The sequence below is a fragment of the Myxocyprinus asiaticus genome, chromosome 28 (genome assembly GCF_019703515.2).
Source record: "Myxocyprinus asiaticus isolate MX2 ecotype Aquarium Trade chromosome 28, UBuf_Myxa_2, whole genome shotgun sequence".
Taxonomy (NCBI): domain Eukaryota; kingdom Metazoa; phylum Chordata; class Actinopteri; order Cypriniformes; family Catostomidae; genus Myxocyprinus; species Myxocyprinus asiaticus.
Window position 1 is genome coordinate 1,009,984 of NC_059371.1, and position 27,783 is coordinate 1,037,766.

A 27,783-nucleotide genomic window follows, 5' to 3' on the forward strand; every position below is an offset into this window, starting at 1 on the left:
ATGAGAGAAGGAAGTGACCAATGGGGTGCAGGCAGTGCCGGTACATTCCCCAGCTCCTAAGAGGTTAATGAGCAAAGCTGCTCGGCTTCCTGCCAGCTCAGAGACGCTCCCACAATGAGCAAGAGCTGTATTTGACAGGAGTGAGTCTAATTATACACCCACAGAGAGAGAGAGAGAGAGAGAGAGAGAGTAGATAGATAGATAGATAGATAGAGAGAGAGAGGGGGGGGGGATAGGAGGGGGTCACAAAGGGCGAGTGAGCTGAAGTATGAGAAGGCAAGTGTGTGCGAAGCCAAAGAGAGCAGAGTGAGCTTTAGACCTACAGAGAGAGAAAGAGAGAGAGCTCACAGTGGGTGAGACAGGGAAAATACAGAATATAGAGCAAAAGACAGAGAAGGTAAGACAAGATAAGAGAGAGAGAGAGAGAGAGAGCGACTCTACAGCATCACACTTGATGTTCCCGTCTGCTGCGAGACTGCTGCTTACCCATGATCACTCACTGCTGTGTGTGTCACCATAAAAAGACAGCCAGAGAGGTAGGACACTTCTGAGTGTGTGTGTCTGTACGGGTTTGGGTGGTTTACAAGGAAATTGTTTTAGGTTACAAACTGGTAATTACAATGGTATTTTGCTATAAATGTGGTTTATGAGGACATTTGTAGTGTCCCCATAATTTAAATTAAAAAAAAAAATTTAAATGTAAAAATGCAGAAAGTTTTTGTGAGGGTTAGGTTTAGGGTTAGGGGATAGAATCAGTAGTTCATACAGTATAAAAATCATTATGTCTATGGAGAGTCCTCATAAGGATAGCCGCACCAACGTGTGTGTGTGTGTGTGTGTGTGTGTGTGTGTTTACATGTAAAGCAAAGACGTGCTTTTAGTGTACTAGAATTAGAGGGTACAGCTGAAACTAAATACAGAAATGAGAACATAAAGCAATGGTGGGAACAAGTTACAATAAGGTTGTATATGATAGAGTTAACATGAACTAACAATGAACAATACTTTTACAGCATTTATTAATCTTCATTTTTTGTTCATTTCTATACTAGTAGTTTTTTAACCTTAAACTTTGTTTATGTTAGGTAATACATAATGAATTAACAATGAACAATAGCATATTTATAAATTAATTAAATTAATATAAAATGTGAACACTTTTCAATAAGGTTGTATTTGTTAACCTAAGTTTACTTTATTAGTAAACATGAACTAACAAAAAACAATACTTGTACAGCACTTATTGTATTAATCTTAGTTAATATAAATTTTAACATGTACTACATTTTTAAAATTAAAAGTTGCATACGTAAATGTGTTAATGCAATTGTGAAATGTTGTGAAATAACATAAATAATCAAAGACCAATTGTATTTTTAATTAATTAACATTAGACAATATAAATAAATGCTGGAGATAATTATTGTTCATTGTAAGCATATGATATTTAATGCTTTAATTAATGTTAACTAAAATAGAACTTTAATGTAAAGGGTTACCATTAAGATGAACTAGGATTAATAAATGCTGTAAAAAAGTTTTAGTAGTTACCATTAATTTTTAATGGTAATGCTTTAATTAATGTTACCGTATAGAACCTTATTGTAAAGCGTTACCAACATGGTGCATTACACACACAATAAGGCTTCGACTACTTTCAAATGTGTCATGAATGGTAATTGTGTTTGTCACCTACAGGTAATATACTGTAAAAAGTGAAACTTTGCAGTTGTTTTTACCTGATTCAACCCTTAAAAGTAATTTTATCAGTGTAGTTTAATGTATTCTCGTTGATTATTTTTTATATAAATAAAACCAGTTAATGTAGATGTTACAATAGGAAGGAAATTTTTAGTTTCCTGACAAACTTTGTTTTACAGCATACATTTGCACTATCAGTGGACTGGATACATGCCATTTTTACACTTGTCAAAACACATGGCATTCTTGGAACAAGCTGCTTTTTGTAATATATATACAGCACTTACATTTCAGTGTGAATATTGTTTTGACCTCTGCACTGATGGCCGATTGTAGGTTATGTGTGTAATGTTTTAAAGCTAGTCACGCCACTCTTGGCCAGCCATTCAAAAGTTAAGGACTTGATCTGACTTGGTTTTGTTTTCAGTTCCTTTGTTGAAAGTAAAGTGTTTACTAAAGTTTAATTCTGAATGAAACTAAACTGACTACGTGAATAACTTTAAGAGATAAACATAAATAGTTCAATAAAAATTGTGCATTGAATAATATGCAGTACGTTGAATCAGCAGTAATGTTTGATATAAAACAGTTTCTTCATTTTACAGTTTCCTGAAGACACTGGCATTGGAAGCATATAGTGCCATTTTTAGCTCTTTTACTCAAAGTTTCAATCTGTTTAATCATGATGTCAGGAGTGGTGGCTCTCACTTCTCTGTGTGAGAGTGAAACACACACACATTCACACACTGAAGGTTATGAAAGGGCATACACTTGCCTTGGAATCATATTTGTTCAGACATATTTTTTTATTATTATTAAAACTGTATGATTTAGCTCAATCTGCATACTGAGACTTTATTTCTCTGTACAAATTAGAATTTAAATTGTATGTTATCCATATTATTAATAACTGTTGTTTATGTTCTTACATCAGTGCCCTTAGAAAAAATCAAAACTAGCCGCAAACTTGCCGCTCATTATTTTCAAATGAGCATTGACATTCTGGAAATGTTTGCCAGAAGTTTGCAGCTCTTCACCGTTAGCGGTGAACCTCCGGCAAACCTTTGGCAACAATGGACAGTTTGCTGCAAGTTTGCCACAAAGCTCATTTGCATGTGAAAATTATCTGTGGCGAATTTGTGGCAAATTTGCAATGAACTCTCAATTTTTGAAACGGTGTTTCTAAATGTTTTTTTTTTTTTTTTTTTTTTTGCTCACCCAGCCACAGTATTATCACAATGTGTGCAAGCAATCATCATTTGAAGTCCATTGGTGATTAAAGCACTGAATCCAGCAGAAACTTAAGCATTGTCTTCATATGTTGAAGCGTTTCTGACAGACGTAACTGCTTTCAGCTCACAGTGATTGGCTGCCGCCCGTCATTTCCCACTTCTCATTTGCATAAAGCTGAGAAATTCTATATTTTGGACGCTCTCGACCACCCTTAACGCTTTCTCTGCACCGCTGTCAATCCCACAATCCACAATGTTTTAAGGAGAAAAAGACGGAGGAAAGGAAATTTTGCACATTGGTTCTTACAGTTATTTTCAAAAAAATTTGAATGTCTGAAAGTGAAAGAGATTTGAGAACAGGGGTCTTCTGCGCCCCCCTTACAATACGGGCACGCCCCACACTTTGAGAACCACTGTCTTACATTATTGTGTATGCAATGCAGTACTGTCAAGCCTGTACTTTGAGATCCTATGTTTCAACTCACCAGTGTTTTTCATATGTCAGACTGAGGGTTTGAAATTAACACCCGCCAACCTGACAAATGCAGGTATTTTATGCACAGAGGTGGGTAATTTATCCGCCACTGTGGCGGTCGACAGTTTCAAAGTGGCATATGACAAGAAATGCCATTAGACACATATACGCAGGTTTAAAAAACACACTAGATTATATTTTGAAGAACACATGAAAGAAAAGCCATTGATATCTGATCCGCTGTGTGTTCAGAGGTTCAGTGGCCATCTGCTCCAGACGAGTGCAGCAAAAACACTTCTCATACGCATTTCGGTCTTCTGAAAACAGTTTGCAAGAATAGTGTTGTCTATAAAAATGCTGTAAATGATCTTAGACCATCTGAGTGTAACGATGTTGGCAACAAGCAGATGAAGAGACGATGGTGAAGTGATGAACCCAAGTGCAGTTTTATTTACAGACGTGGAATCCCAAAACCCTGACTACAAACGTGAACTAAATGTAAACATGAACTTGACTTGGCTAGGACAAAACAACAAAGTTACATTCACAATACCTGACAAGAGACAATGGCAAACATGAGGGCTTAAATACACAGACATGGGTAACAAGACAACCAATGAACAGACAGAACTATAAACAATACAGCAAGACTAATAAACTTAAACCAATGACAAGCTAGAACTGATAACAAAGTAATCAAACAATGAACCAATGAAAACAAGACACATGAACAGGGGAAACACATGACAAGATCACATGAGGGAACAGGAAATCACATGACAGGAACAGGAACTAAACTTGAAAATAAAAGACATGAACAAACATGAACAAAACACATCTAGACGTGACACTGAGGATGTGCTCTGAGTTTAATTTGCTTTATTTCCATGGAGAAAATCGTTTTACAAGCATTGTGAACACAAATCTGCAGGTTCACTTTATTTGGACTTGAAATATTTGTGGCTGTATGTGTTTCCATACACTCAGCATTGGGTGAATTGTTGTCATGTGTTTCATCATAATTCATGTGTGAACAAGAAGTTTCTCTTCTGTGCTTGTATACTCTTTAGCCTCCATTTTTATTTTGCAAAATTTTTATTAGTATGATATTGTATATTATAAATAATATTATATTAAAATTGTATATTTGAAAAATCAAAGTGGCTTGTAAAAAATCAAAGTGGCTGGTAAATTTGGGATTCACCAGTGGGCAAAAAAAGTTAATTTTATACCCTGTTCACACGTGAATGAGACTAAAACATCCGATCTGATTTTTTTATATAGTCTGTAAGAGTGAACTTTGTAATATAGGCCTAATGTTTATATTGAGGGTGTATTTCTAATCGGAATACATTATATTTTTGGTAAAGTGAAAAAGCTGAAATGATGAAATATACTGTATGTATGAAATGTATACATACAGTATATGAAAATAGTATATGGTCGTGGATATTGGCTTTCCTCCATTAAACTGGAAAGTTCCATTGCTGGGCAAAGATTTTCTCTGTTAGTTTTGCTGTTTGTGATTCTCGGGTGGCTGCTGTCGCTTTAAGATGTCTATTTTTACAGGAGCATTCACTCAAACACACACACACGCATGAGGAAGAGGAAGCAGAAAGCAGGAGCGAGTCAGTGGGCGTGTGATTGGATTCATTCTGCTAGTTTGTGCTGGTTTATGACAGATGAAGCTGTGAAGTGACTTTAGGTTAGTTAAGAGTTCAGTCTGGGTTTGTTAAGAACTCAGTCTATGGGTTAAAGGAATAGTTTGCCCCAAAACAATAATTATCTTGTCATTTACTCACCCTGATGTTGTTCTTAACTTGTAGGCCTATGACTTTCTTTCATCTTTTTTTCATTTTGTTGTCAATTTTAAAGAATGTTTGAGCTGCTTTGTTTTTTTTTGTGTGTGTTTTTTTACAATACTATGCATGTCAAAGGGGATCATAACTCAAATTTTCAAGCTCAAATGGACATACAGTAAATTTAGCATGTTCATATTAGCATGGATATGACATATTAATCTTATTTTAGTTAGGGCTGAACGATTTGGACAAAAAAATCTAATTGCAATTACAGTATTTTTGATTATTAATCTCTACTTTGACCAGCCCCAACCAGTTGATGGCTGAATGTGAAAGTCACTTCCACACCAGAATGTGTAAGTGAAAGTGTAGATTATCAGTAAAAAAAGGATATAAATATTGATCTGTTTCTCACCCACACCTATCATATAGCTTCTGAAGATATAGATTTAACCACTGGAGTTGGATTACTTTTATGCTGCCTTTATGTCCCTTTTGGACCTTCAAAGTGCTGATAACCATTCACTTGCATTATATGGACCTACATAGCTGAAATATTCTTTTAAAAACTTTTGTTTGTGTTCAGGAGAAGAAAGAAAGTCATACATATCTTTGATGGCATGAGGGTGACTAAATGATGAGAGAATTGTCATTGGGTGAACTATCCCTTTAAATGTTAAAATATTTCTTTCTATATGTCTTTCTTTTTGGACAGCTTTACATTTACACTCTTTTTAATATAACCCAGACAACCCTATTCTATTCTAATCTATTTTAGTATTTTATGCAATAGTAATATATTTCTGTTCTAAATTCTTCACTTTCACACGTTATGTTAAGGCATACCTGCCAACACTCCCAATTTTACTGGGTTTCTCCCGTTTTTCTACCCCTCCTCCCGCTGTACTCCCGATTTACAATTTCTCCAAATAAACTCAGGATTTTCCGCATCCACACTTTTCTCATAAGGATGTATTAGACCTCCAGGTAGGGTTGCCATCCGTCCTGTAAAATACAGGATTGTGCCGTATTTAAATATGAAATTTCGTCTCCCGTATCAATACGGGATGTGATTTGTCCCATAAGCTGGTCAGATGGCGGCACGGCGATATCTTTAATTTCACATTGATATAAGTTGGAAATTTTTCATAGGGTGGGTAAGGGACCGTCTGAAAAGTCCTCACTTTGTGCTAAAACTGGATTTTTTTTATTGAAAATAAAGTCATAAAGATGAGAAGGTGAAGAAGACAAGACGCTGAAGGAAAACAATTAAGTAAATAAAAGAAAACTTTACCCCGTAAAAATACATATAAACCAACACAGATGTATACATAAGAAGATAAATATTCCAAAAAATAATTATATTTTTTATGAGTCATGGGTCATGAAAGTTTTTAGCATATAAAAAAGGATATACACTTTTTATTATTAATAAGTCAAAAAGCTCAAAATGTATTGCTAAAACTGTGATGTATGTGGTAAGGGACCATCTGAAAACATTTCTTGGTATTATTCATCTTCAGGGTAGTATTACTGACCGCAGCTCCCTATACGCATATTATGCAGTCTGCGTAGTGCACCTACTCCCTATGGGGCACCATCTTACCCTACTGGGGCACCAGAAACTCCACCGGCTGCCATTCCTCGCATATACAAACCACGTCCCCACCAAAAAAACAAATCTCCCTATTTTTTACAATCCGATGTTGACAGGTATGTGTTAAGGGGCTCAGATTAAACCCACAAACCTTTATTTCGCATCAAGTAAAACATTTGAGATTCTATGTGTATTTGAAAATATGTTTTTTCGTTTTATGATCTCCACAGGAATAAAGTCATTAACACTGTGTGTATGAATGAATCCAAAACATTTGCAATTTTGCATATGTTAAAGTGAAACAGATCACTTTGCGTTCAATATCAAAATCCCCACTTCACAGTGTTTAAAAGTGGTTAATCTTCATGCACTCTTCAGAAGCTGCAGTCCGCTGTTCATTTGGAGTGCTCAGATAATACGACAAGACTGGAAAATGGCACAATGCGGTCTTGATAATTATGGTATTTCTATATTAATTTAAAATTCCATTATTTGGACAGTAAAATGCAACTGGAATTTAAAGTTCACAATAATCGTGGATAGATCTCAGCCTGTTGGTTAGTGAGGCTGTGGGTAAGTTACTTACTATAAACCAGTGTTCAAATGGATGCAATGTCTCTGTTGACTGAATACATAAACAGACTGATAAATTCAACATGAAGGATGAAATATATGAGTATCTTATGCAATATCCCATATTGCATAATGTACACAGACTGTAATTACTGTGGCAGCACCACGCTTCCATCTCTCTCTCTCTGTCCATCACCCTATCACTCTTTCATTGTGTCCTCATCAAACATCACTCATGTGTCTTTACTGTCACTAGAGTTCATCCACTCAGACTGTAGTAATATACTGTATGAAAAGAGAATGTCACTGTACTGTACTGTTGAGGCATCACCAGGAGGATGGCAGATATGTGTGTTTGCACCCCACTGAAGTTACAAGTGCACTCAGTAATGTTTTGTTTATGTTGTCCTGGTCAATATGGCAGTTGTCTTGGACTTACACTGACACCTAAGGGCCTGGATGCAGCATCATTCAAACACAACAGTTTTCAGTTACCGATGCCATTCACTATTCACAGTCAGCAATGATTAATTTAAAGGTGCACTTGCTTTTCCTCATTAAAAAAGTTTTACTCCTAAAGAAATACACTGCGTGCCCAATTATTAGGCAAATTGTATTCCTCAGGATTCATTTTATTGTTGAACAAACACAATGCTCTCAGTCAATCTAAAATGTTTTGAATGTTTAACAAAGAAGTTTTGTCTTTCTCAGGGGAATATATAAGTGTGCACAGTTATTAGGCAACTAAATTACAAAAATAATTTCTCCCAACTCAATTGTTTATTCTCAGTTTTTAGAGTAGGTGCAACAAATAAGTAACACAAAATGACAATTAAATAACATTTTTGGCCTTTCAAAAATATTCAGTGACCAATATAGCCAACCTTATTTTCAATAACTGACATGAGCCTTCCATCAATGGAATCTGTCAGTTTCTTGATCTGTTCACGATCAACTTTCGCTTAAGCAGCAACCACAGCCTCCCAAATGTTGTTCAAATATGTGTATTGTCTTCCCTCACTGTAAATCTCATGTTTGAGAAGGGCCCACAAGTTCTCAGTAGGATTTGAGGAAGGGGGCCAAGTCATTATTTGGGCATCTTTGAGGCCCTTGCTGGCTAGCCAAGCAGTGGAGTACTTGGATGCATGTGATGGAGCATTGTCCTGCATAAAGATCATGGGCTTCTTGAATGCTGAGGACTTCTTCCTGTACCACTGCTTGAAGAAAGTACTTTCCAGAAACTGGCAGTAGGTTTGAGAGTTGAGTTTCAATCCATCTTCAACTCGTAAAGGTCCAACTACCTCATCCTTAATGACAGCAGCCCATACCAGCACCCCTCCTCCACCTTGCTGGCACCTGTCACGAAGTGGTGCCCTGTGTCCATTAGTGATCCAGCCACGGGCCCATCTGGTCCATCAAGAGTCACTCTCATTTCATCTGTCCATAAAACCTTTGAAAAACTGTCTTCATGTATTTCTTTGCCCAATCTTGATGCTTCAGCTTGTGAATATATTCAGTGGTGGTCGTGTTTCCTTGACCTTGGCCATGTCAATGAGCACTTGACACCTTGCACTTCTGGACACTCCAGGTAGGTTGCAGTTCTGGAATATGGTAGTATTGGAGGATAATGGGTTCCTGGTAGCTTCACGTTTAATTCTTCTCAAGTCTTTTGCAGTTAATTTGTGCCTTTTCTTCTCCATATGTTTTTTGTGCCCCATTTGACTATTCGCAACAAAACGTTTGATTGTCTGGTAGTCTCGCCTCAATAGTTTAGCTATTTCAAGAGTGTTGCATCCGTCTGAAAGGTATTTTACAATATTTGACTTTTCAGAGTCAGTTAAATCTCTTTTTTGGCCCATTTTACATAAGGTAATTAAGCTGCCTAATAATTATGCACACCTTGATATAAGGTGTTAGTTATTTTCGCCACATTACACAAATACATACCACCAGAAAATGATTGAATCCAATAAGCATTCAAGTTTATATGGTTTGGAGTTGGAAAATGTGCATGGAAATAATGATAATAATATTAATGCCTAATAATTGGGCACACAGTGTAAATAGTACATTTGAAACATATGTATAAAATCATGAGCATTCACATAAGATGAAGACTCATGTACATGACCACATGTGTACTTTGATAAGTAGTGATTGTCTGTAGAGCACTGAAAGTTTGTATTTTTAGAGATTTTAAAACTTTTTTTTTTTACTCTTTAATTAAAATGAATTCACAATTTAATTACATTTTAATTCAATTAACACAATTTTACTTTATACTTTATTGTAGGAGACCAACACAATACAGGGGTGGGAATCACAATGTAACTGGTGATACGATATTATATTGATATCTAGGTCATGATACGACAGAGTTGTGATTTTTTTATTTTTGGTGTATTGTGATTCAATACTGCAATATATTGCGATATTTATCATACTTTACTCACTGTTTTTCATTCTTATTCATAGGACTTCAGAAAACTGTTGCCAAATCACCAAATGCATTATTAAATAAATATAAAAGTGACTCCATAAAAACGTAAACCATTTATTTGTGAAAATAAACAATACTGACCCTTAAATACCTAAGTCTTTGGCTCCTTTAGTGGGTCTCTTTGTGTTCACTTTATTTGTGAAAGGATGTAACATTACTTAGTCAATTTAAATATTATTCTAATTTGTAATATATTATTGTAACAAACTTCACAGCAGAAGGGAAGGAGAACACAGGGAAGCGGGCCGGCCCATCTCTCAGTCTGTGGACCACCTTGAATTTAAAGGGCTGGAGAGCCAGATACCACTGGGTGATCCGCGCATTGGTATCCTTCATGCGGTGGAGCCATTAGAGTGGGGTGTGATCCGAGCAGAGGGTGAAGGCCCACCCCAACAGGGAGTACCGGAGAATGAGGACCACCCACTTGATGGTGAGACACTCCTTTTCAATGGTGCTGTAGTTAGTCTCCCTCAGCGAGAGTTTACGGCTAATGTACAGTACCAGGCGCTCCTCCCCCTCCACCACCTGCGAGAGCACGGCCCCCGGCCCTCTGTCTGAAGCATCCGTCTGCAAGACAAAAGGGAGAGAGAAATCAGGTGAATGTAAAACATTCTGTAAAACAGCCTGTGTCATGCTGACGGGATGTCAGTGCTCGGATTCAAGCCTTCATTCATTGTTTTTTTCCCGAAAATCGATATTATTCGGATGTCGATTTTCCTAAGAAAACAATCTAATATTGAGACTGTTATACTATCTGGTTATTAGTCCCTGATCCCAGGGTGGTTCCCCGTCAATGTTAATCCTTATTAATATTCTGTTGATTTTTTGATAATTGATCATTATCTTTGATGATTGTTGAATCTGAATGATCAATAAGCTAGTGTTAATTTTAATTAATGTTTCATCGATGTTAACCATTAAGGATTATCTTTGATAATTGTTGATTTAAAGGATTAAAAAAGCTAACATTGATTCTCATCAATGTTCTATTGATTTTAATAATTGATAATTATCTTTGATAATTATTAATTATTGCTAATAACCAAACCCGCTCCTAAACATGGCGCACTACATTTACTGGAGCCCCATATGAGGTTTTAATGAGTTAGATTCAATTAATTAATTTAAATATTAATTAATAACTAAAGAATTATTGAATAAAGAATAATTATTAATTATTTCTGATAGTAACACTGATCTAAACAACAAGTAAAGCCCTACACCACCAATGCTTGGTGAGTACCCCCCTTGACTCTTACCGGTATCTGGTATGCTCCGGCCCGATCAGGGGCAGCCTGCGGAGTGTCGGGGATCCAGACCACTGTCCCCAGCTCCATCACAGGGCATTGATCCCGGAAGTGTCCCGGATCCCCACAACTCCAGCAGACTGGCCCAGACACTTCCACCTGAGGGGGAGAGCGGCGGGAAACCCTGTGCACAGGGAACTGGCTACGGTGGCGGGACTCCTCGCATCCGCGGGGCAGGAACGGGCTCTGGGGAGAGAGCAGAGTGAGAGAGAAGAGGGGAGGGGGAAGAGATCGGGGAAAACATAGGGAAGGGGGAGAGAGAGTGGGAGGGCTCTTCCACCCTCTGGAATGCTGCCAAATGGTCCTCCGCCAGTCGGACAGCTTCCTCCAGCGACGCCGGGCAGTGGCACTGGACCCACTCTGCCTATCCTCTTGGCAGTCAATGGATTAGCTACTCCAGCACCACCTGGTCGACAACTCCCGCGACGTCACGATCCCCCACCAGCAGCCATTTCCAGCAGGCGTCTCGGAGCCGTTGGGTGAAAGCAAACGGGCGGTCGGTCTTCTCCAGCTTCATGGACCGGAAGAGCTGCCGGTACTGCTCTGGACTACAGCCAACCCGCTGCAGGATGGACTTCCTCAGGTCTTCATAGGCCAGGAGGTTAGCCACCGGCAGTTGTTGTGCAGCACACTGGGCTTCCCCGGACAGCAAAGGGAGGAGCCGGGCCACCCACTGATCTTGCGGCCAGCTCCAGATCTCGGCGGTTCTATCAAACAAGTCGAGGAAGGCTTCTGGATCGTCTTCCACCCCCATCTTCAGAAGTGTGGGTGGGGGCAGGGGGCTGTGGTTGTCTGGGGTCTTGGCCAGGGTTCTCTCCTGGTTGAGGAGGCTCCTAATCGCATGCCTGTCCTTTGCTTGAGCTCGTAGAATCTCAAAGAACCGGCGGTCTTGGTCTTAACGAAGCTCAAGCAGGGATTGTTGGTGCGTCTTGTGTAGGGCGGCGAGGGACTTGAGGATCTCGTCCAACTGCGAGGACTCCATGGGGCGTACTTCAGGATCCCGGGTTTCGGCACCAGTGTAACAAACATCACAGCAGAAGGGAAGGTGAACACAGGGAAGCGGGTTTTTCCAGGCTCAGGTAAGACTTTTAATCAGCCACTTCAGTGCTTTTCAACTTCACAACTCATCAGCTTCACAGGCACATAGTCACTTAAATACATTAACTTTTACAGGCACATAGTTACTTAAACACATAAGCTTAACAAATACAACAGAATTAATGCAACAGCTTCAGGAGCACCATGGCCTTCCTTGTGCCAGACTCTCTCTCTCTTTCTCTGCTGGTGGCGTGGCTGCTTATATGCCGCTCTCCCCATGCTCACTGGAATTAGAAACAGGTGTTAAACATAATCTAGCTCAGGTGCAAGCGCACTTACCGCTTTCTCTCTCTCCGGACGGACGCTTGACCACGCCCCTGCTGCCACAATTATTGTTGTTATTATTGTTAATAATAATATAGTTATATTACACTCTAAAACTCTCTGGCTTTTATTTTTGTAAAAGAAGAACTTGGATTTTCGGTCTGTAGGCTAGTTCACAGTAGTTTTTATATGCTTCTCAATAGCATTTTTTTTAGGTTACAAACTGGTAATTACAAGGGTATTATGTTATAAGTTTGGTTTATGAGGACATTTCTAGTGTCCCCATAGTTCAAATCGCTTACAAAACATACTAAACAATGTTTTTTGAAAACATAAAAAAGTTTTTTGTGAGGGTTAGGTTTAGGGGTAGGTTTAGGGGATAGAATTTATAGTTCGTACAGTATAAAAATCATTATGTCTATGGAGAGTCATCATAAGGATAGCCACACCAACGTGTGTGTGTGACACACAATAACACACTATACCGGAGCACTGGAAAAATGCGCTAATACACTAAAGACCAAAAGAGCGATCACTTCACTTCTGGTAATGTAGACTAATGTGCAAAATAAACAAAGTTCTTTGACAAACCAAAATGTTGCCAAACCCTGGATTTGAAAGAGGAAGGTGGACATTGAATAGTCTCCTATGCGTTCATGCTGTCAACAGCTTTTCTGTTGTGGGTGACGTCAAAGGAGTTCTGTTCTGTCTCAGCGGTAAAACATAATAACTGCTCCATCTAACGGACTGTTGTAGAAGTTGAAAATGTAAACAATATTGATTTTTGGCACATGAATATTGATACAATATTGTGAATTTTTTATATTTTTAAATCTATGTATAACATCATGAGCACTCACATGAGATGAAGACTTATCAGCAACCTTATAAAAGCTGTTTTATTCCACATGGAGAGGGTCCCTCATTGGGGCTGCCATGTTAGGATCACATGACCAGCCAAATACTTGTTTAACCCTTACCAGCTGGAGTGTTCAAATTTGGGAACAATTATTCCCATGGTTCCTGTCTCAGTATCTTCGCCGTCCAATCACCAAATTTATTTCTGAAAACTGCCAGATACTCATGACAATATAACCTAAAAGCACATATGATTGGTTAATAGGTTACTGGGCGTGAATAATAAATGTATCGTCATCAGCGCCGTCCTCCATTTGCCTGAGCGGAGCCAGAGAGGATACCCCGGGAAATTACCTTCAGTGTTGGATTTACTGCTTCAAATTGAAAACTGCTAGTAAATTGAGTCGATCTTTCAAGGTAAGACAAGTTATTTAATATGTGTTGTCACTATTGAAAGTCAAAACGTTTTAGTTACGAAGCATTTATTTGTAAGAGTAACGCTAGTTATTTCTGGAAAAAATGACATGACCGTTCATTGGACAGGCAACTAGCCTCTATTTTTAAGCATAAATAAACATTAGCTAGCAATACTATGTACATTTTTAGCTAAATATCAATAACTTTTTTGGTTAATTTTGTCACTTGTGGAAGATAGTCAAACCTTTTAGTTACGAAGCCTTTATTTGTAGGAGTAGTGCTAGCTAGTTTTTTTCTGGAAAAATTTACGTGACCGTCATTGGCGAGCCTCTTTTTATATCAACCTGTTTTTGGCAGTTTCTGTGAAATTTGCTAAATAAACATTAGCTAGCAATACTATGTACATTTTTAACTAAATATCAATAACGTTTTTTGCCAATTTTGTTGCTTGTGAAAAGTCCACTTGAAGTAATGTGAGGCAGAAAGCAGATGCTGTTCAGACCTGCCTGGAAACTGGCCTGCTAGTTAGATGTTATCTAATTTGTTGATTTTCCCCCGTAATAAAAAAAATGGTAGATATCTTTCTATAATTTAGCAGATAGCCTTACCCATCCATCTCAGGCTGTAGTTGCTGAGATATGCAGCTTTACAAACCGTCAGGAGTGGGAGCTCGTCCTAAACTGTCTGTCATATTCCAGCTACCAAGGAGCTTGGATGGAGGTGACCCCTGATTAATTTTACAAATTTCTTGGGTTGCTCATTTATTTGGGGTTTTCAATTCTCCCTGATTCCCATCGTCATTGGGGAACCAAGTCACTTCAGGGCTCGTGGGCGAGGGGATTTATGTCTACAAGGCTCTATTAGCAGCTCTACATGTTGAAGACCCTATCACAGAAGATAATCAGGATCACCTTAGCAAGTTGCGTTATCTTATGGACCACCTCAAACAAAAATGCCAGCAGCTCTTTCAGCCTGACCAAAATCTCACAATAGATGAACATATGGTCAAGCTCAGTCAGGATTTAAACAATACATGAAGGGCAAGCCTACTCATGGGGTTTTAATTTATGGGTAATTGCAACATCAGACTTGGGGTATACTCTCAACTTTAATGTTTACACAGGTAGTCTTGATGGGCATGTCACTGACTTGGCCACCAAAGTAGTTGAATCGTTACTGCAGCCATTCAAAGACCAGGGCCACAATGTTTGGTTTGACAACTTTTACACGTCCCCATCTCTTATGGTTAAGTTGTTAGAAATGGGAACTAATGCCTGTGGGACATGCAGGGTGAATCGTAAACTGTTTCCTGCAGAATTTAAAGACATCAAAAGATGGGAATGCAAGACAGCTCGTGGGGATATGAGGTGGTGTAGGATTGAGGGGAATATACTTGTAATTTAGTGGAAGGACACACGTGCAGTTACATGCCTAACCAATTTCCACAATGTGAATGGCTCAACCGAAATTACTAGGTTTGTAAAAAATGATGGCGACTGGACAAAAGAAGTAGCCCTCCAGCCCACTGTCATCAGCGATTATAACAAAAACACGGGCGGTGTTGATAGGTCAGACCAAATTATAAAATGTTACGACGTCCTACAAAAAACTCTGAAATGGTGGAAGACTTTTTTTCCACTTCATAGACATTGCCGTCGTCAATAGTTTCATATTGTTTTAGGAATGGCAACACATTCATGCAGCACCGGGGGATGAGTGTAGACCGGTGAACTTGACCCAGATAGATTTCAGAGAAAACCTGGCTCGTCAGCTGGGAGGTATCGATATTCACGCAAGTTTGCCTTTGCATATACTAAAGCCTGTAGTCCCTCCTTCGTCATCACTCCACAAAGCCCATGTCCCTAAATTTGAAGAGTCCTCTAAGAGATGTTGGCTATGCTATCAGAAAAGTAGGACAGAAAATAAAACTAAAGTAGCTTGTTGCTTGCCGAAATATAATGGGAAAAGACTTTGCTTGGTTCGCGATAGGAACTGTTTTCAGTCTTGGCACTCAGCTGAGTGTGACCAGTTTTGCGAAGAGGCCTAGGTTGGGCTGTGTTTACTGGTGTTGTTGTCCTCCCCCTCCCTTCTTTTCTCCCTCTGGTCTCTCCACAGGTATTGCAGTTGTTGAGTATTTATGAATTTATATATATTCTGTTCCTGCACTCTTTATTAAAAATGTATTTACTGTAGATAGTTCGAAAGTTTGATTTTGTATGTTTTGCTGTGTAATTCGTTTGTAATTCTACTGTTCAAATTAAATAAAGTGTGTGTTTTATTGAACACATAAAATGTATATTTCAGTGTTTGTATCCTTCAATTTCAGTTGCAATCTCAATTTATTATTACAGGTGCTTAAAAGGAGTATTTGAGGAGTGGTCATGTGAAATGTATCTTAACCTTCTAAATGTTTATTTTATTCCGTTTTCCCACTAATCACTAGAGTGGTCATAACTTTTAAACAATAGATTATATTTCTAATCTGTCTGCTATTCTACATTGCCCACAAAATTATGTTTATTTCATACACACTAAGTTTCCCCCTAGCTTGTAAATAAAATGGTTGAAAATGCAGTTGTCTGATGAAGTATGGTGGCCGGAGAAGATTTTTGTATTGCTGTGTGAAATCTTATTGATAAAGGATGATTAGCCTTAAATAATCATACATATATTTATATAATTTGAAAGCCCTAGTTCTTCTCTTCAATATGATATATACAGTTCAGGTGTGTGATGTTATATGAATATGAATATGGATATGAATATCATATTCTGGCACAGAATGGAATTTTCGGAATTTTGGGCTCAGGCTTTAACGGGTTGATCTCAGTAACTGCCCTGTTTTTGAGACTCTCACTCATTGATTAAAGGTGGACTGCGAATAGTGAATGTCTAAAATGGCATCGATAACTGAAAACTATTGTGTTTGAACAATGCTCCATCCCCTCCCCTTGGTGACAGTGTAAATCAAGAGTTGTCAGATTAGTTTGATGATTTCCAGCTCAATGATTGTTCAAAACCTGCCTGAATGTATTCACTTTATTTTGCAATGCGGAAGTAAGCAAGTGGCTGCATTTCCAGCAAGTGTGACAGAGTTACGCTGTCATTGACTGCAATGTAAATAAATAGAAGGATAATAAGACCAGAATTTTGTGATATGGGCTTATAAACTATTACACAACCACAGGATGTACAGCAGAATAATATCCTAATGTTTTTTTTCTAATGTCAGCATTTATAATAAAAAAGTGCTTGTAAGTATTCACTTGTTGATGTGTGTTGTTATTGAAGAGACGATAATAAATCTGCTTCTTACTTTACTGAAAGTGTGACAATACATTTTTTTAATGTCTCCATAAGACATTACCTTACCATTCATATATAACATATAAATCTCCATTCATATTTATCTGCAAAACCTCTGATGTTGCCTTTATTTGTTCATTTCAAAAGGCGATCAGTGCCTGATCTCTCATTCATTCTGCCTGTGCAACAGAGTGTGATAAAACGATGGCAAAATGCAATAAACAGTAAAACTATTTGCGCTACAAAACAATGTGTTTATGAAAATAATGATTAATGATAATAATATGATGACATACAGTACTGTGCAAAAGTCTTGTTTCACAAAAAGATTTGTCTTAAGATGGTTAAGTAATATCTTCAGCTTTAGTGTGTCAATAGGAAATATAAAAGTTAGACTCCCAAACATTTCTTATGTAAATATAATAGAATAGAAGAACAGGGAGCCCTGCAACAGGTGTCATGGCCCCCACAGAACCCCCCACTGAACATAGAGTCAGTCTGGGATTACATGAAGAGACAGAAGCAGTTGAGACAGCCTAAATAGACAGAAGAACTGTGGCGAATTCTCCACGAAGCTTGGAACATCTATCAGCCAACAACCAAGAAAAACTGTGTCCAGGTGTACCTAGGAGAATTGGTGCTGTTTTAAAGGCAAAGATGGTCACACCGAATATTGATTTAACTTTAATTTATGTTTACTGGACTTTGTATGACATTAATTGTTCAATGAAAACTATTTATGGCATTATTTTTGAAGATACCATCACTATGCAAAATTTTTCACAAGTGCATAAAACTTTCGCACAGTACTGTATATTGCCAGCCTGCAATATAAAGCAGCATAATGTAGTATTTTTGTGTCACTAAAATAGCTGGAGGTGGCTTATACCGGAAGAGGTCCACATTTAAGGAGGATAATGTTGCTAGTTACGCTGAAAAATAAGGTGAATAAAAAAAACTGTGCAAATAGTGTATATGAAAATCAAGTACATTTAACCATAATAATGAATCATAACCTTTACATCCTCAAGGACACAAGTAAGCAACGAAAAGATAAAAAAAAGGAACAAAGATAATGCCCTGAGATATCAAGAACCCAAATAATATATGTTGTTGTGCTATGATTGAATTTATGTTAAAGATCAACATTTAAGCACTTTTTTTTTCTCCCCTTTTTCTCCCCAATTTGGAATGTCCAATTCCCAATGCACTCGAAGTCCTCGTGGTGGCGTAGTGACTCAATCCATGTCGCGGAGGACGAATTTCAGTCGCCTCCGCATCTGAGACCGTCAGTCTGCGCATCTTATCACGTGGCTTGTTGTGCGCGTTACCACATCTATGCACAACTCGCCACACGCCCCACTGAGAGAGAGAACCACATTATAGTGACCACGAGGAGGTTACCCCGTGTGACTCTACCCTCCCTAGCAACCGGGCCAATTTGGTTGCTTAGGAGACCTGGCTGGAGTCACTCAGCATGCCCTGGATTTGAACTCGCAACTCCAGGGGTGGTAGTCAGCATCAATACTCGCTGAGCTACCCAGGCCCCCATTTAAGTACTTTTTAACTAAAAACCATCGCTTCCAGTCAGCAGGAGTATACGCATTCATGCGAGCGCTGAGTTCATGTGGTCTCTCATGTGACGTATTCGTGTTGGCATGTTACGGATGTAATCTCACGTTTTTCTCTCGGTTGAGACATTTAGGATAAGCACACAAACGCACCATTGTGAGTAAACAAACAGATAAATACAGGTCTAAACAAAAACCAACTAAGCTTTTGTACAGCATTCCTACTACTCACTTTTAAACAGCGCTGCTCTTCCGGCTGTGTCACACGTGCGTCAGTTCTCGTGTGTCTCACATGCCAACGCGATTACGTCGCGCATACTGCTGTTGACTGGAAGGAATGTTATTGTTAAAAAGTACTTATTTATATTTTCGCACCAAAAGTGATCGTGTCACTTTAGAAGATATGAATTTAACCGCTGGAGTTGTATGGATGACATTTATGCTGACTGTCTGTAAAGCTTCAAAGGTCTGATCACTATCCACTTGAATTTTAAGGACCTACTGAGCTGAGATATTTTTCTTCAAATGTGTTCTGCTGAAGAAAGAAAGTCATATACATCTGGGATGGCATAAGCCTGAGTAAATGATGATATAATTTTCATCATGAACTAACCCTTTAAGTGAGTAGTATACCAATTGGATTGTGATCCTAACATTGCAGCCCCCATGAGGAAACCCTTCCAAGAATAAAAAAGTTTTTCTAAGGTTATTGATATGACTAGAGAGCACATTTAATGTCATTTCCTGATGCTTACTTTAATCCAATCACAACACAACAAACCAAACACACAAAACATGTTTTGGGTCTGTCTGCACTTTTTTTTAAATAATTGTTTGTCTATGTAAAAATGTGCGTGACAGATGTCTTCTTTGACACTTGCATTTTGTTAAATTCTGTAGTGCTCTGTCTGGCTTTTTTTAAACACAAAACATCAAATATGTACAAAACGGAGCATCAAAATCTTTTTCCGGAGAGTCTATTTTCACCCCAGTGTAAATAGCATCTTCCACATAGAGCAGCTATTTGCACCCCAAAAGTCTGGTTGAACCACAGAAATATACGACAAACTAAACAATATGTGTCGATGCAGTGGCATGGGGTGTAAAGATGGTGTGAATGTGTACTGTTGTCCTGGCGACCGCAGTTCGAATCTGTGTTTTGTCCTACTCTTTTTCCCATCTGATTTTCTGTTTCCACTCTTAGTATTTCCTTTAATACCACGGTCATGGCTCCGGTGAGTTTGTTGGTTTCAAAATGTTTGCTGTTTATTTTGTAATGTTTTCGAAATTAAACAATTTAAAAATATATAATTCAAATAAATAAATACATTATCAAAGTTCACTGTCTGTCACTCACTCGACGTTGTGTCGATGTAGTGACACTAGGGGTTTGATCTTGAGAGCCCCAATCACCTTTGCTTAAAATAGAAAAGGCCAATGAAAATTGGCGAGTAGAATTTGCATGCCACTCTCTGCCCCGGACATACAGGTATAAAAGGAGATGGCGTGCATCACTCATTCAGATTTTTTATTCGGAGCCGAATGCTTGTGTGTTCGTCCTCTCACCTCTTGCTACGCTGCTGGATTTTTTACGGCGCATATCAGCGGTCACCCTCTCACAGTTGAGTGTGGTGCTTCCCCTGGGCGCTTCAGCAGCCTGAGACTGCGGGTGCTAAAAGAGTATATTCAAAAATGTATATTTTCTCTAAAAGAGCTCGCGCAAATGCTTGGCATCTTTTTAAAGATGTCCTTCTGTGTTTGTGCTACTGGATGTGGCCGTTATCTCTCCCCTCCGGATACCCATGAAATCTGCCTCGAGTGTCAAGTGTATTTCGTGGAAGGGTTGTGTTCTCATTGCGAGAACATGCCCATGAGAACGTTGCGGTCGCAGCTCACTTCCTTCTTCATGAAGCAAGGAGCCACCGCGGCTGCTTCCCAACCGGTCCGTCCTGGGCTGACGCTCAGCCAGCCAGGCCGGGCAAACACCGCGGGCGATCTGGATGTGGACATGGGACCATTTCCACCGGCTCAGCCCCCGCGGACCTCCCATCCCCCAGCACGCTCGTTCTGTCTGGACGAGCTGTCGAGCGATGCAGGCGGTCTGCCTCAGTGCGGGTTGAATGTGTCGTTTGTGGCTCGCAACGAGGATGAGCTTTTGGTCATGGCATCGGAGGGTGGGCTTCTGCTATCAGAAGGGGATGAATCTTCTGAGCTCCCACCCACGGGTGGTAGAGCACAGTATGAGGCAGACACTGAGATGGCAGCCGTGCTTGCCCGGGCAGCTGCGAACATCAGGCTGAAGTGGAACCCTCCACCCTGCCCTGAGCGTTGGCGGATGGATAATTGGTTTCTGGGCTCGGAGAGCAACTCACAGCCGCGCCCCACCCCGGTGCCTATCTTCCCGGATGTGCACGAGGAGCTAACGAAGTTGTGGAAGGCACCTTTTACTGCCCATACACACTTCGCGGGCTCATCCACTCTGACTACCCTTGACAGCGGAGTGGCTAAGGGATATGTTGGGCTTCCCCAGTAGAGCACGCTGTAGCGGTGCATTTATGCCCGCAGGGCGCAGCCACCTGGCGTGACCAACCAAGGCTCCCTTCCAAGGCCTGTAAGTTTACAAGGCTGCGGCACAGGCCGCTTCCGCCCTGCACGCCATGCCCATCCTGCAGGTCCACCAGGCCAAGGCGCTGAAAGATCTGCACGAGGGTAGGACCGATCCAGGGCTGATGCAGGAACTGCGCACTGCAACCGACTCTCGCCTTACATGCGACGAAGGTCAAGGCGCACGCCCTGGGCTGGACGATGTCCACTCTTGTAGTCCAAGAGCGGCACCTGTGGCTCAACCTTGCGGAGATGCGTGACGCAGTGAAAGTCCGCTTTCTTGATGCGCCCATTCCTCGACACAGACCCTTTCTTCGGTTTGCCTTTGAGGGACAAGCATACCAGTACAAGGTCCACCCCTTTGGTCTGTCATTGTCTCCTCACTTCTTTACCAAGGTCGCAGAGGCTGCCCTGGCCCCGCTGAGGGAGAAGGGCATACGCATTCTCAATTATCTCAATGACTGGCTAACCCTAGCTCACTCGCGAGATCTATTGTGTGTGCACAGGGACCTTGTGCTTCAGCACCTCGACCAACTTGGGCTTCAGGTCAGCTAGGAGAAGAGCAAGCTCTCCCCTGTGTGGAGCATCTCTTTTCTCGGTATGGAGTTGGAATTGGTCACTCTCAGGGCACATCTTACGACCGAATGTGCTCAGTCAGTGCTGACCTGAAGACCTTCAGGCAGAAGGTAGCAGCACCAGCGAAACAATTTCAGAGGCTCCTGGGGCATATGGCATCCTCGGCGGCGGTTCTCCCCCTCGGGTTGATGCATATGAGACCGCTTCAGCACTGGCTACAGACTCGAGTCCCGAGGTTGGCATGGCACCACGGCACTTGGCGTGTGACCATCACGCATCGCATGTCGCAACTCGCCCACCGCCTCCTCCTTTGGAGTCAGCAGACCTTGAAGTCTCTGCAAGCCACTCACCTTCAGGGCGTCCTCAACCGTGCAGTGGATGCGCTCTTACGGCAGGTAATGCTCCGCGGGGAGTGGAGATTCCATCCCCACGTAGTCCAGCTGATTTGGGAAAGATTCAGGGAGGCACAGGTAGACCTGTTCACCTCCCAAGACTCCTCTCACTGCCCCCTGTGGTACTCCCTGTCCGAGGCCCCCCTCGGCACAGATGCCTTGGCGCACAGCTGGCCTCGGGTGCTACACAAGTATGCATTTCCTCCTGTGAGCCTCATTGCACAGACTCTGTGCAAAGGTCAGGGAGGACAAGAAGCAAGTCCTGTTCATTTCACCATACTGGCTCAACCGGACATGGTTCTCAGATCTGATGCTCCTGACAGTAGCACCTCACTGGCACATTCCCCTGAGGCAGGTCCTTCTCACTCAGGGGCAAGGCATGCTCCAGCACCCACGGCCGGACCTCTGGAAACTCCACGTCTGGCTCCTGGAACAGAAGGTAGACCGGGCGGCCGGTTGGGTGTACCGCTTGCATTACGACTTTCCGCTTTCTTCAAAGGTGATAATGTGCACTTTTTTGTCCACAACAGTTCCCCGTACCAGTGAACTCCAGATGCCTCTTTACTTCTTTAGCACTGTTCAGAGACAAACTCAGCAGAGGAGTAAAGCCACCAGGCCCAGTACTTGTGGTATCCCCTTTTCAGGTGAGCCCATGTGCTCGGGCTCAGTGCTCCATGCATGGTGATTCCCCCTTGGTAATCCCGTATGTTGAGTTTCCACTGTTCGGTTTCCCCCTTAGGTGAAACCTGTGTTTCCCCTCATCAGAGCTTTCTCTGTCTCGGCCACTGTGCTGCGTACCCTCTCTGTAGATAGGGTCCTCCTGTGGTATTATTCCATATGTGTACTTCCCTGTTGGTAAGTCCATGTGAGGTATGCTCCACATGTTAACCTCCCTTCGGCAGGATGTGGTCTCTGTAGTGTTCTCCTTCCTGGAGAGGGAAGAGCACTTCCCAGCGCTATTCTAGAAAGTGCTCGGCGGGAGATTGCTTAACAGCAAATTAAGAAAGGCACAGCCGGTAGCCTACTTGTGTAAGTCCCCCTTAACGGGACCAGGTAGATGCCTTACCTAACTCACTGGAAGGTCACGACGTGATTGAGTGCTCGCTGCAAGGCACGCAGCAGCTTGCCTGTGTCCACTCTTTCGTGCCTCGTGACATGGTTCAGCACCTGCGACATTTCCTATAGGAACCCCTAGTATCACTACATCGACACAATGTCGAGTGAGTGACAGACAGGGAATGTCTTGGTTACTGATGTAACCTCTGTTCCCTGATGGAGGGAAAGAGACGTTGTGTAACTCCTGCCATGGTGCTGAATCGGCTGCTGACATGGCGGGACTCTCTATCGGCTCCTCAGCATAAATCTGAATGAGTGATGCACGCCATCTCCTTTTATACCCGTATGTCCGGGGCGGAGAGTGGCATGCAAATTCCACTTGCCAATTTTTATTGGCCTTTTCTATTTTAATCAAAGGTGATTGGGGTTCTCAAGATCAAACCACTAGTGTCACTACATCGACACAACGTCTTGTTCCCTCCATCAGGGAACAGAGGTTACATCAGTAACCAAGATGTTTCTTATACTAGATATGCTGAGGCTGTTTTGATGAGATCTCTATGTTGTAAAATTGGTGTGTTTGTGTGTTTGACTCATACATAGACAAGTGACTGTCATCTTGCACAAAACTCCAAATTAGTCTTTCTGTTCTTAGCCCACTTCTCCTCCAGCGCCTTTGTCTGCTCCTCCTCCTGAGTCTTCCATGGCTCCACCCTCGGAGTCTTCCATGGCACCACCCTCCGAGTCTTCCACAGCTCTGCCCTCCGAGCTCTCCGTGGCTTCACCCACTCTGCCTCCTGAGATTCCTGCAGCTCCGCCGCTCATCCTCCTGAGATTCCTGCAGCTCCATCTCCTGAGAGTCCTGCGGCTCCACCCGCTCTGCCTCTTGTGGCTCCGCTCGCTTAACTTCTTGTGGCTCTGCCCGCTCAACTTCCTGTGGCAACGCCCGCTTCGTCTCCTGCGATTCCATCCTCTCCATCCCCTGCGGCTCCACCTGCTCAACCTCCTGTGGCTCTGCCTCCTGTGGTTCCGCCCTCTCCAACCCCTGAGCCTCCCGTGGCTTCGTCTCCTGAGCCGCATACTGCTCCGCCCCCTGCGGCTCCACCACCTGAGACTCAATTCCCTGAGCCTATTGTGGATCCACCTGCTTCTCCAGCGGTTCCACCTGCTCCTCCTCCTGAGCCTCATGGCTCTGCCTCCTCCGGCTCTGCCCACTGCCACCCCATTCACTGAGACTCCTGTGGCTCCATCTCCTGAGCCACCTCTGGCTCCGCCTCCTGTGGCTCTGCCCTCTGAACCCTTGACACCATGGCCTCCAGACCCTCTGCCATGGTTCATGGCCACGCAGGCTGTTCCTTAGTCTCTGCCAATGCTCATAGCCACGGAGGCTGTTACCCAGTCCTTACATCATGTGAAAATCCCAGGATATCAGCGGTTACAGAAATACTTAAACCAGCCCATCTGGCACCGACAATCATGCCACGGTATAAATCACATTTTTTTCCTTCAATTTCCTCATTGAAGATGAGGAAAAAATCTGCATATTGCATGATTTTATGCACTGCACTGCTGCCACACGATTGGCTGATTAGATAATCGTATGGATGATTGTTGGTGCCAGATGGGCTGGTTTGAGTATTTCTGTAATTGCTGATCTCCTGGGATTTTCACACACAACAGTCTCTAGTATTTACTCCAAATGGTGCCAAAAACAAAAAACATCCAGTGAGCAGCAGTTCTGTGGATGGAAATGCCTTGTTGATGAGAGAGGTCAACAAATGGCCAGACTGGTTCGAACTGACAAAGTCTACGGTAACTCAGATAACCGCTCTGTACAACTGTGGTGAGAAGAATAGAATCTCAGGATGCTATTCTGAGATGTGGGTAGGCGTTGGGGACCTACACAATATTAGGCAGGTGGTTTTAATGTTGTAGCTGATCGGTGTATATTCAAAATGTTAAAACATACCATCTACTCACTGTAATGCATCAATATAAACATGAAACTTTGAAATATGTATTCTGTATATTGAGCAAAGAGGTCAGTGTGTGACGTTTGATCTTCTATTGGTCACACATCATCTCGTCATATGAATTTGAAGATTAGAGTTCACCAAACATGAAATTTTGTGTACAACGGAATGCAACATTTCTTTGCATGAGCTTGTGTTTCCGGTGTCCTGCATTTGGATGCATTTTAATGGGAGTGAATGGAGTACAAAGTGGAGCGTGGTGGCACCTTAAAGCTTGGTTTTGAATGAGCAATGCGACACAAAGTGTCAAAAATAGATGTTCCCTTTTTAATCAAAGAAGCAGCCTACAGGGGGCCTGGGTAGCTCAGTGGTAAAAGACACTGGCTACCACCCCTGGAGTTCGCGAGTTCGAATCCCAGGGTGTGCTGAGTGACTCTAGCCAGGTCTCCTAAGCAACCAAATTGGCCCGGTTGCTAGGGAGGGTAGAGTCACATGGGGTAACCTCCTCGTGGTCGCTATAATGTGGTTCGTTGTCGGTGAGGCGCGTGGTGAGTCGAGTGCGGATGCCGCGGTGGGTGGCGTGAAGCCTCCACACGCACCATGTCTCCGTGGAAACGCACTCAACAAGCCACGTGATAAGATGCGTGGGTTGATGGTCTCAGACGCAGTGGCAACTGGGATTCATCCTCTGCCACCCGGATTGAGGTGAATCACTACACGACCATGAGTACTTAAAAGCACACTGGGAACTGGGCATTCCAAATTGGGTGAAAAAGGGAAAAAAAAAAAAAAAAAAAAAAGAAGCATCCTACAAGTTAAATCATGCCACACTGCATTGTTTGCATGCAGTGCATATTAGAAGGTTTGTATTTAAATGACATCTACTTTGTCCAGTAATCAGATGAATTCACAAGATGATCCCCGATTTATGAAGTCATATTTAATTTTTAACAATCATGAGGCAAAGTAACATGATATGATACCATTAGTGATTGGTGCACAGTGACACTTCAAACTGCGTGCGTTTTACCACAACAGAAAGGGAACAGTAAAACAACCGCAGGCCTGACAGCAAGAATGAGTGCTGCCCAGACAGTGAAAATGCACACCCCCAAGATAGGTCTTAGATAGGACAAAAGTCAGATCTAAATGGAGGAATATGCCATCTTGGAGTTACACTGACACCTAGTGGCGTGGATGCAGCATCATTGAAATGCAACAGTTTTCAGTTAAAGACGTCATTGTAGAAATTCATTATTCACAGTTGGCCATGATTAATTTAATCCATGAGTGAAAATTTCCAGTGACAGGGTAGTTACTGAGATTAAGTGAATAGAATTCGGTTGGCCATGTGATTCTAACCCCAAAAGGGGACTTGCTCCATGTGAAATAAAACAGCTTTTAAAAGGTTACTGATATGACTCCATCTTCATCTCATGTGAGTGCTTATGATGTTATATATGTTTCAAAATTACAATTCTTTATTTAATACATTTTAACTAAAGGGTTAAACTCATTGTCTTTATGGGAAAAAAAGGATTTTCTTGGAAACATATACACTAGTTTTAAAATCTCTGAAAAGCAGTGATTGCCTGTAGAGCACTGAAAGTGTCTATTAAAAGTGCACATGACCACTCGTGTGACTTCACTCGTGTGTGTAGCTCACATGCTTCTTTCTCAGCACATGTCTATCACATTCTTCTTTTAAAAGCAACAGGGATGATGTTTGCATAACTACACACAAAACTCACCGCATGAACCATTACCAATGCTCCACTTTCACTGAACTGATTCAAAATCAATGACCCCATTTACATCTGGTATTAAGGTAATCTGATCACATGTTTTCAGGCGAGACACATTGCTGGCAGACACACCTGGTCACTTAAATGCATCTACTGTGACCACTTGTGATCGGATTTGGAGGGGAGGGACTCTGTTTCATGACAACATACATCAATCACTCACTCTGTCTTTGTGTTACTGCATGACATTAAAGCGCAACAAATCAGAAAAGACAAAGAAACCCCCAACCCCCAAAAAACTGTGTGCTATTTCTCTCCCAAGCAGCTGAAATTTAATCTAAGCACAAATGTAATATTTTGAGCAGAATTGTCCATTATTTTAGTGGATTATCACTATTAAAGGGATAGTTCACCCAAAAATGAAAATTCTCTCATAATTTCTCACCCTCATGCCTTCCCAAAGTTAAAGTTATAGTGGAGATTTAGAGTAAAAAAAGACTTTAATATTGTTCTGTTTCTCACACTGACCACATGTGATCGGATCACCAAAAACGCATCTTAATACCAGGTGTAAATGGGGTCAATAAGAGCTTGAGTCCTAAAGTTTTCACCAAACATCAAACAGCAGCCTTCTATCTGATTCCCAGGAAGTGTTTGCAGTCCGGGATGAATTTAGACAAGACATATTTTTAACTTATACTGTGTGAAAGCTGGCTTAGATGCTGCAGTCCTATTT

The 27,783-nt window shown here is 41.4% G+C and overlaps 1 protein-coding gene across 1 annotated transcript in view; it reads left to right on the plus strand.

Moving 5' to 3' along the window:
- Window positions 1–227: 227 nt before the first annotated feature.
- The window catches only part of LOC127419205 (ataxin-1-like), a 47,869-nt gene continuing 20,313 nt past the window's right edge, over window positions 228–27,783 (plus strand). The window contains exon 1 of the mRNA XM_051660417.1: window positions 228–536. The gene's annotated coding sequence lies outside the window, so the exon portion shown is untranslated. The remainder of the gene's footprint in view (window positions 537–27,783) is intronic.